This window comes from Hemiscyllium ocellatum, unplaced genomic scaffold (assembly GCF_020745735.1).
Source record: "Hemiscyllium ocellatum isolate sHemOce1 unplaced genomic scaffold, sHemOce1.pat.X.cur. scaffold_2348_pat_ctg1, whole genome shotgun sequence".
Lineage (NCBI taxonomy): Eukaryota > Metazoa > Chordata > Chondrichthyes > Orectolobiformes > Hemiscylliidae > Hemiscyllium > Hemiscyllium ocellatum.
In genome coordinates, this window is record NW_026868058.1 from 18,728 (window position 1) to 30,393 (window position 11,666).

Below are 11,666 nucleotides of genomic sequence, written 5' to 3' on the forward strand. Positions count from 1 at the left end.
CAGAGAACTGCCTGTATATTGAATGGAGGAGCAAAATTGATGGACTGAAGGAACTACAGCAGTTCTCATTTTATATTTCACAATGTTTAAACATTTTAAGGCATATGAATATTGTATGTATAAAACTGCATGAAGGAGATGTTAGGCCATTAACTAGCACAGGGATAGCTCAATGTGTTGTGTGACGTACTCATTTCCCGATGATCCTGTGCAACCTGTGGAAAAACTCTGCAAATGTCACAAATGGTCAGATGTTAGGAAGGAAGTCTCTGCATGGTCAACAGGACTATGTTTCCCGTTCCCTTTTCCGACACCAAGGTTGGGGCCGGGTGTTCTCTCCGGGTATATCCTTTAAGAACTCGGAGCATTTGATACAATTGAGTTTCTTGTTTGGCTGTTTCAGAGACCACTGAAGAATTTATCACATGTTTGTATGTCTGGCGTCACTTTTAGGCCAGACAAGGAAAGCACGGGAGTTTCACTTCCTCAAAGTACATTGGATAAGGAGATAGATGTTTACAACCAACATTGGACACAAGATCACTGTTACGGACACCAGATTTTAGATCTCGATATGTTAATAATTGTTTTTATTATTCCACCAGTTGCCAAGCATTAGCCTGGTCTGTATTCGTAATCCAATTACAATTCCATTACAGCACTATCTCCACATGGGGACCTATCGGAAACTACACTAAGCTGGTGATTAATGTGCTGCTTGATAACTCTGTTCAAAAAAAAACTCCCACAACCTTGACTGTCGTGATGGGACTGATGAGATGCTAATTGGTCAGATTGTATTTATTCCCCTCTTAGGGAACTGGTCATAGCTGAGTAATTTTTCACATTGTCAGGGAGATGTGAGAGTTGGAACTGGAATGAAACAGCTTCCGCAGGGACACGGCTTGTTGTGCAGCACAAGTCTTCAGTCCTATTGCAGGAATTGGGTCAGGGCCCATTGCCTTTGTCGTATATACTGTGTTCAGCTGCTTCGTCATGTCATCTGCAGCGAATCGAATTGGTTGAAGACTTTCATCTGTGATTCTGTGAGCATCATGATAGGGTGAAGTGGATCATCCACTCAACATGTCTGGCTGAGGATAGTGCAGCCACCACATACTTGACTTTTCGACAGATGCACAGGACTGTTCGATTATTTGGATGGGGATATTTGTGCAGTCCTCTCCTCCAGTAAATTGTTTAATGGTCCATCGACATTTATGCTTGGATTTGGCAGGATGACAGAGCTTTGATCAGGTTTGCTAGTCGTGGGATCATTTCTGCCTCTGTACCAGATGTTAGTTCTGCTGATTCGAATGTAACCAGTCAACTGCGGTAGCTTTAATGGGTTGTCATCAGATGGTACTGACCCTGACATGTTCACCAACACTCATCACTGAACCATAGATCTGCGTGATGTTCATAGTGGACTGAGAGATTACCCTGAGTGGAAGGTTACAGATTGTCATTGAATACAATTCTGTTTATGCTTCTGCTGTGACCTACAGCATCAGATGATAACCCAGTTTAAGCTGCAATATCTACAATTCAATTCCACTGACTGTCCCCCAGTTCACACCGAGACCCATTCACCCACTGACCTACTCTGGTTTCCGATGCGGCAACCCTTTCATTTTCATATTCTCATTCTGTTGAAATTCTTTCCTTGGTGTCAGGCCTCCAATTTGTTACTATAACTCAATCAATTTAAGGGAGTAATCTGAATCTTTTCCCTTCAGTAATGCCATCTTCTGTATTTGAAGTGAATGTGTTTCCCTCTGTTTTTCTCCCTGACCATGATTCAGAGCTCTGCAGTGTCAGTGATGCCAGCATTATGCAGTTTCAGAGTCAAGGAACTTGTCACCATGCGTTATTGTTCAGTTCCCAGTGTACGGCGCTCCATGTTGGACAGAATATTTGGGCATCTTTTACATATGTCGTTGGAAATTGTTCAAAAACAGAAATCGCTGAAAAAATTGCTGAAGATGTTGCAGCATTTTCTGGTGTGAATGCAGATATAAACTTGCAGGTCCATTGAACCTTCGACAAAGCTTCCTGTCTCTCCAGCAATTTTTGGTATTTTTATTTACAGTATCGATCGTTATTTGTTTAATTGAAATTTTTTTCTGTGCCCCTATTCATTTCTGGATAAACTCAGCAGGTCTGTCAGCATCTGCAGAGACAGAGAAACAGAATTAGTGTTTCGAGTCTAGTGTGACACTTCTTCAGAATTGAAAATGATTGGAAAATGTGGTTTTAATCCATAGCCAGAGATGGGGAATGGGTGACAGGGAAAAGTGGGTGTTACAAAAGATAAAAGAAGAGTATGTAAAACGGGTTTAAATTAAGATGTAACTGGGGGAAAAGGGGTTCTCTCTATTGAGTGCAAGATGAGGAAGACACAAGCACACAAGGCCATAGGGAGACCAGGAGGGGGCATTTTGACTATATGGTATTATATAGATCTGGCCATAGATACGTTTTCATTGTCGAGATCATCACCCCCTTTAGACAAATAAATGCAGGTGCTTGACGTCTTATTGGCACTCGTAAGTGTTTCATGTTGCCTCAGTATTGTAATATGGAGAAAGACAAATAACAGGATGAAGTTTGGGCTGAGTATTATTTTACTGTCATGTTTAATATAGTTTCAAATTTGCAGTACTTATCTTTAAATGAATGTTCTTAAAGTTAGTGTCAGATGGAGTGTAGAAGGTTGTGGGGCTGACATTCCATAAGTTTATGAAATCATGAGAGGTATGGATCGGGTGAATATCCAAGGGTTTTTACACAGGATGGGAGAGTTCGGCCATGGAAGGCATAGGTTTAATTTGAAAGGGGGAACATTTACAAGGGGCTCAGGGGCAATGACTTTACACAGAGGGTTGTGTGGAAATGGAATAAGCTGCCAGAGGAAGAGTGGTAAATCCATGTACAGCTCCAACATTTGAAACTCATTTGGACAAACATATGAATGGGAAACATTTAGAGGCATATGGGCCAAACGAAAGCAGATGGGGCTAGTATAGTTTGGAAAACCTGGCCAGCATGGACATTGAGGAAAGCTTCACGCAGAGTCAGTGTGGTTTGGTGAAAGGGAAGTTATATTTTGCCCTGTAAGATCATGCAAAGTTTTTTTTCGAGATGCCTGAAAATGTAACAAGCGGATTTGATCTGGGGGATATCTGATAGACAAGAGGCTTTCCAAAACTTTTCCGCAGGGTATGATCAAATAAAAGATCTTACTCAAGCCAGAAGATCGTATGATGACGGATGAGGTATTAACATGTGATGGTGATTGGTTAACACATCGAAATGGGAGAGTCAGGATGAGTGGATCTTTATGATAAATGTTTATCTGCTGGAGTACCACAGCTATGAATCCGATGGCATCAGTTATTGACAATCTATACTGACAGTCTGAAAGAAGGCGTTGTGTGCAATATACAGCCGAGTTTGTCGATGAAACTGAGAATCAAAAGGCAGGCTGTTTTTTTTTAACGCAGAGGACTCCCATTCAAGGAGCAGTACAGAGGGATTGGAGGGTTCCTGTGTATGAAACATAACGTCAGCATGCTGATGCAGCAATAGTTACTTGCTGATGCAGCAATAGTTAGTTGGGACATTAGGCGGCTTCCTGGAATAAAAAGGTTGAGTTATTGAGAACCTCTATAATGGTGAGGTGATTATTCATTGGGGGTTAAATGAATGAGGAGAGATACTGCTGAAATATACAAGACACAGAAAGGGCTTGAGAAGGCAGATATTGAGAAGTTGTTTCCATTCCTGGGCAGATTGTCGCACTTCAGGATATAGGTACCGAATAAGGAGTATCGATTTCAATCTGAGATGCCAAGTGATGTCTTCTCTCCGAAGGTAGTGAATGTCGGGAATTCCCTGTCCCAGAGAGGTGTGGAGGGATACAAGGAGTCGGTAAGAAAGTGGAGGTGAGCCCTGGAGTAGATCAGCCATGTTCTTATTAAATGACAGGGATAGCCTGATGGGCCGAATGGCCTACTCTTGTTCCTATTTATTAATTTCACATGTTATGCTTTTGGAAAGTAAATGGGTCTTTTCCTGGAAGTTGTGTTGTACAATGTTGCAGTCAGGGAGAGCAGATGATGTGTTTGAGTTAACCCCGGGTGCGGTATGGGGATGTATTCCCAGCGAATCTGGGCCTGTAACATGACCAACATCTGGAGCCGAAGTTACAGAGAGGGGAAGCCTGGAAAGAGGGATTGGGGGTGGGGGTCGGTTCCTGACTCAGCCTGGATTTTCCAAGTACATTTCCATAACAACACCTCACCATCGGAGTGGCCTCGATCTTCCCCTCTGTATCAGGTCCGAAGGGCTGGATGGAACATCAGAACACAGGGCTGAGGGATATGAGCGAGCCAATCGGCCCTTGGACACTACTCCACTAGTAAATAAGTTCATCTCATTGTGGTCCCAACTACACTTCTCTCTCCATGCGCCATTATCCCTGATTCACCTGTCTATGGGCAATCAGGTGAAACCAAGCTCAATATAATATAAAGATTCAGCCATCCCAAACTTCTGGGAAAGAGAATTCCCGCTTGAATGAAATCCGACTTGGTGAATTTCTCCTAATTCCTGCTCTGACTGAGGTTGGAGGGTGTCACTGTTTCTTTATCTAGTCCCACTCCTCCACTGCTCCCAACAAATTTTAAATGTGACCAGATTGGTGATATGGCCAATGATAAAGGTCTCAGACTGGGTCAGGTTCAGTGACAGGAGCAAGTCAGGCAGATTTCTTTAGTCAGCCACAATTAACTAATAGAACTAACGGGTGTGCATGGTGGATCTGTGATTAGCACTGCTACATCCCATCACCATGGAGCTGGGTTCAATTCCAAACTCGGACGACGCTCTGTGTGGGGTTTCCTCACAATGCTCCAATTTCCCCCCACAGTCCAAAGATATGCAACTTACAGTGGATTGGCCATGATACATTTCCCATAGTGTCCAAGGATGGGTAGGTTAGTCATGGGAAATGCAGAGTTACATGGATAGTGAAGGGCAGGCAATTCTGGGGGGATGCTCTTTGGAGGGTCAGTGTGGACTTAATGGATGGGATATGCTGCTTCCACACTGAAGATATTCTTTAAAAATGACTATAAATTTGGACTATACCCAGTAGGTATCTATTTGATCCACTCTCCTCTCGGTCTTGTATGTTTCAATAAGATCACCTGTGTTTCCAAGAGTGACCTGTTAAACCCTTCGTAATATCAGGTACTCATTCCTGGAATACGTGAAGTGAAACATCTCCGAACTGCTTCCAATATGATCATATCCTTCCTCAGATAAGGAGACAAAGAAAAATTAATCTCACACTCAGAGCTTGTGTTTTATTTTTGTTTTCTCAGTGTTGTGGGTCTTAGTAACTCTCTTCCACACAAATCATTGAAGGCAAAGATATTGAATATTTTTGACGCACAGACAGAAGGTTCATAAATAACAATGGAGTCGAGGATTATCGGGGATTGGCCCGAATGTACGATTTGTGGAAAATGTACAGTATTACCAAGTGTCACGGCTCCAGAACATCCAGGAATATCATTCAAACCTGATGGAATGATGATGGAAGCTCAATGTATATTCGGATGGCTTTAATTCATGACAGCTTCAGGATTATTGTGTTTCAGGGCTTTTCAGTGGCGGTGATTCAGAAAAGAAAATATTGTGATGACGTCAAGAGAAGAGTAATGGAACTCAGGTTTCAGTATTCTTTATGGTACCCAACGGAGCTTCGTATTGCTTTGAATGGATCAATGAACTTGTCTGACTCTCCAGAGAAAGCAAAAACTTTGTGGACATTTTAAAGTAAGCAGGATGTTGAGATAATCATGTTTCTCTCTTAAAGAAATTTTGTTGGATTTTTCTAGTATGAACCAGTGTTAAATTATAGTCGGGGATTGGTAGAATACTCACTTTTAACTTCTTCATACTATTACTACACTTTTTCTCTTTCCTCTTTCTTTTCTTGTGTCTGGGGTGTGGCTCAAGTTGGAGCGAGTTACAAATGTGGTTGTGATGACTAAGTGCCCATCTATTAATTGTTATTAATTGCCCTGGATGCCATATTGGAAGCGGGCAGAAGTTAAAGTTTTGTGACATGTAAGCGTCCCCATTGGGCGGGGTGGGGGGGGGTGGCAGTTGAGAAAACTCTATCAAGTGTCATTGGTACATTGGATTTTGTTTCTTTTTTAATGTTTTTAGCTTTGGAAAGTTTCGAGAGCTTGTTAGTTGCAGTAGTTTTAGTTTGTACAGATTTAAGCTCAATGAGTCTTTTGTCATCAATGCTTAGCGATGTGTAATTTGATATGAAATTCTCTCGAGTTCAAATGTTGCTACAGTATGTTATGGATAATGACATGCTTAAACGGTGTACCTGGAACATTAAGGGGAGCCATCTGACATTCAAGAGGAAAAATGTGCTTTATCGTCTTACAAAAGAGAGAGTGAATGTTGTCCTGTTGCAGGAGATGCACCTTGATTGCAAGGAACGTTTGACGTTACAGCAGGGAGGGTTTGATCGGGTTTATTTCTCATGTTTTAATACTAAGAGTGGGGGAAAATCATAATGGATAGGAAGAATATTCCATTTAAATTACTAGATTATATTAAAAACCCATGGAAGGATCGTAATCCTCAAAGCCTTGAACTATGGGAATTAATTTGCATGTTTATTGCCACCCGGTGCACCCTCTCAAGCTCCTGGAAGATGCCTTTCCCAAATTAAGTTATCTTGCATCGTGGCACATTATTGTAGAAGGAAATTGCAACTGTCTTATGGCCCTACTGTGGACAGAATATCCAAACGTCCCCCAATATCCTCGGTATAATGTAAGCAATTAGTGGATTTGTGTGCAGAACTAGAGCTGGTGGATGTCTGGAGGCAAATCTGCCTCACAAGTAGGGATTTTATTTTCTTCTTTAACCCGCAGAAATTGCACACGAGGGTTGATCTCTTCCCTATCCATGCAACAATCCTAGATTCGGTGGCATCCTGCGCAATTAGGAATATTATCCCAACATACCTGCCCCAGAAGTGGATAGAGGTCACATAAGATTATGTTGTATGCAGATGGTCTTATGTTTTTGTCAAATCCCGCAATTTCGGAAGCTCACGTGATGCAATGCATTAATTCCCTTGTCACTTTTTCTGGCTTTAAGATTACTTTTACAAAGTTGGAGGCCGTGCCTATGGGAGATATTGGGGAAATACCTGATGTTGAGGGCAAATCCTGGTTTCCTTTTAAATGATCACGGGGGGGGGGGGGGGGGAGTAGGGTGGGGAAGGACCCTATTTCGATATATTCATTACATGCGTCTTTGATCATTTATTTAACGTGAACTATGCCCATTTGTTTAACAAAATTAAACAAGACCTTCAAAGATGGGAGGCAAATCCAATATCCTGGCTAGATCGCAAAGCTGTTCTTAAAATGAATGTCTTTCCTTATTTGCTATACCCCTTGTGAATGCTTCCTTTGATGTTTCCCAGACAAATATTTAAGAGACTTTATGGCTGGTTTATCTGTTTTATTTGGCACCATAAGCGACTTTTTATCAAGCTAACCAGATTGCAACAACCCCACTGATTGTGGGGAGTAGATCGCCCAGATAAAAGCTATCAATTAAGATATTTTTTATCCCATGTTATTGCCTGGGACGCTGAGGACTCGGCATCAATACTGTGAGATATTGAAACCTCTCAGGCAAAGTGAACCCTGATTAGTCTGTTTTTCTTAGCTAAAGTGACAACATTTAAGAAGTATTGTCATAACCCAATAATTATCAATACTATTAAAACATGAATGACAATGCATCAAATTGAGGGCAGTAAAGCCAAAACCATGTTTCTTACCCCTATAATTGGTATCCTGGGTTGTCATCCTGCGATAATAGATTCCAGGTTTAAACTGTGGGCAGCAAGGGGTGTGCCTTGCTTGAGTGATTTAGAATTAGTGGAATCCCTACAGTGTGGATACAAGCCCTTGGGTCCAGCAAGTCCACTTCGACCTTTTGAAGAGTAGCCCACCCAGAACCATTCCCCTACCATCCTATATTTACCCTGACTAATGCCAAAACCTACACATCCCTGAACACTATGGGTAAATAATCAATGGCTAATTCATCTAACCTGCACATCTTTGGACTGTGGGAGGAAACCCACACAGACACGGCGAGAATGTTAACTCCACACAGTCAGTCACCCAAGACCAGAACTAAAGCCGAGACCCTCGTGCTGTGAGGCAGCAGCGCTAACCACTGAGCCACCACGTGTTATTTGATGGAGAACCAGTGATATCATTTGATCAAATAACTCGTACGTACGGACTACCTCATAGAAACTTCTTCTGTATTTTTTTCCAGATCAGATATTTGATTTTAAAAAAACACACTTTTAACAGGCTCTTACAGATCCGATAGAGGGAAGAGGTAGACTATTGCTCAGAATACACTCTCTGTCAGTACCCTTTATCATTAGTTGGAGAATATCCCCTCAGACAAGACTGTGCAGCTTTGTGATGTCTGCGAGAGAGAGTTCAGAACACTTCGGAGACATGGGAGGATATTTGTGAAAATGCTGAAAGGATTTTGATCTGTAATAGGACCCATTCCGTGCAGTTGAAAATTCTTCACAGTGTCTATCTGACCCTAGATTGTCTCTCAAAATGCAAAGTGGGATTACCTTCAGCATGTTCTAAATGCAGAAAGACTATAGGCACTCTTACTCATTGCTTGTGGTCCTGTTGCAGGCTTCATCTATATTTGAGCACTGTGGTAGGTGTGATAGAGTGGGTATTGAGGACTGAATTGGAGATGGACCTAGTTTCTGTTTTCCTGGTTCTGCCCAGGGTAGTTTTCACAGATGAACATGGGGAAAAATAAATATATTCTTACTTTCCGTACTTTCCATGTTAGGGAATATAGTCTGTTGGGTCGTCGTCAGCTCTTCATGGAGATTATCCCTTTCGAGTTTATCACTGGTATGGTGCACCAAAAAACAAAGATTTATATGAGGCATTGCAGCCCTTTTTGTATTACGGCAATACAGGGTTATCGGCCACTCCAAGAAGGGTTTTTATATAACCATGATGCTATTGACTAATGAATCTAATATCCAGCGATGAAGAACCATGAACATAAATAAATGTATCAGTTAATGCTCTTGATGAACGAGAGCTATCGTTTTGTTGTGCTGAGCTGTATTGTTTATTCATTATTTATTGTTTAGTTTTGGGTTTCTTCTGTCTGTGCAGTGTTTTAACTTACTTTGTAAGTACATGGAACTGGATGTATTTTTTCAGTTATTTGAGTTGTGTTGTTATTGACTTATTATAATATTAAAAATCTCTTTTTCAATAAAATATTTTTGAAAATTAAAATGCTAACATTGATAGAATAGAGTCACAAAATACTCTCATCAGAGAGACCACTCATGTTGGTTTCTCCTGAGGATCACCACACCTCGGGTGATGGGGTGAGGTTGAGAGAGCGTCCCTTTCATGGTAACCTCTGTAGGTGTGGGGAACCGAGCCTGCACTGTTGGCCTCCCTCTGTATCACAAACCAGCCGTCTGTCCAACTGAATGGGAGAACTGTGTGACTTATACAGACAGAAACAGTCTCAGACTAAGGGTAAAAGAAACATTCATAACAAGTAAAGTGGAACAATTCAGGTCATGGTCAAGATGACGGCTGAGGGTAAAAACGGTCTCTGCTCGAAATTGTATTTTATAACAAGACGTGTTTAGAAGCTGTCTTTGTTTTAATACCATTAAGGTGAGTCAAGTGAAATAACCAGAATTATTAAGTGTGATTGGATATCTATAACCATAAGATAAGTGTAGATTTTTGTTTGGTCTGGGTGAAGCATGCTGACAGTTGCATGAAGGTATAAAGATGATGGAATATATTGTTAGGTAGCCGTAACCATGGGAAATGCCCTCAAACAGGCGCTTGAAAAAAATGGGGTAAAAGTGACTGAGTGTTGTTTGGCCAATGACAGGAACCTCGGGGGTTGAATGACTCAAAGTTCCCGTAACATGGAGCTGAGAAGACCATCAGTTCAGCGGGGACCTTATTAAATGCCAGAGCACGTTTGAAGGGCTGAATGGCCTCAGCATGGTTTGAATTTTATGTGATTTGAAAAACGTACTTCTCTACTCCTTCCTCTTATATGTTACACACTGGGAAACTGCCATTTTCCTGAAACTGGGAATTATTTGGAACATTATCTGGAACATTCCATAATCAGCATTCTCCAGAATATTCCATGATTGTGTGGGATGTTTTGCAAAGGCGAGAGATAGAGAGAGTGAGAGAAAGCGTTGCATGCAGTTATGAGAGTGGGGAACCATGAGTCTTTTTCGGGGGTAGGTGCGATCACAGATATACAGTGAGTGTTAGAGAGCAGAAAGAATACAGTGACACTTATCCTGAAAGAGCAGGGAAGGTTATTTATATTTGTCCTGTACTACTGGGCATTTCTTCACACCTCAGATACTGCACTGAGCTGGGCGGTGAACTCAGACCATGATTGGTGGGTTTAGTGGTGTGGCTCTTTCTAGCAAGAGAATGTTTTCTCTCTGTAGTAGCTCATCTAATACACCCGCCGTGGTCCGTCAACAAACCATGCTGTAATTGCCCCTTATCTGCCAATCTGCCATTTCCCTGCCTTTGCTCTGTATCCATCTAATCCTGTCCTATCTGTGTATTTGTCCAAATGCCTTTTCAATGTTGTTATTGTACCCACTTCAATCACTTCCCCTGGCAGCTCAGTCCATATGCGTACCACACGCTGTGTAAAAAAGATGACCCTCAGGTTCCTTTTTATTTTTCCTCTCCAAACATGAATGGATGTCCTCTCGTCTTCGATTCCCCAACCTTGCAAAAAAAGTATTCACCCCAGGCATGCATCTTATAATTTGATAAAATCTATACTTCCATAAGAACCACCTCAGTTTCCTACTCTGTAAAGAAATAAGTTCTAACCTGTCCAAATTCTTCCTATAAATCAACCCTTTAGCCCAGGAAACATCTAGTAAATTCCTTCTACATTATTTTTTGTTCATTAATATCCTTTCTAGAGCAAGGTGAACAAAACTGTACAGAATACTCCAACTGCAGCCTTACCAACTTTCTGTACAACTGCAACATAACGTCCCAACTTCTATACTCAATGCCCTGATGTAGGCCAGTGTGCCAACAGCCTTCCTCATGGTCCTGTGTACCTGTGACCCAAATATCAGATAACCGTGCACCTGATCTCCAACGTCGTTTTGTTCCACTACACTCCTTAAGTCCCTCTCAATCATCCTTAAACTCCTACCTGGATTTGACTTTCCAAAATGCAAGACGTCACACTTATCTATATTAAACTCCATTTGCTAATTCTCAGCCGACTTTCCCAGCTGGTCAAGGTATTGCTGCAATTTCTAATAATGTGCCTCTCTCTAAACGATGCCTCTAATTTTAGTGTCATCTGCAAACTTACTAAGCTTGCGTTGTGCACTCTGATCCAAATCATTGATATAGATAACAAACAGCAATGGGCCCAGGACCGACCGCTGAGGCATGCCAATTGTCACAGGCTTCCAGTCCGACAAGTATACCTCCACCATAGCCGTTTGC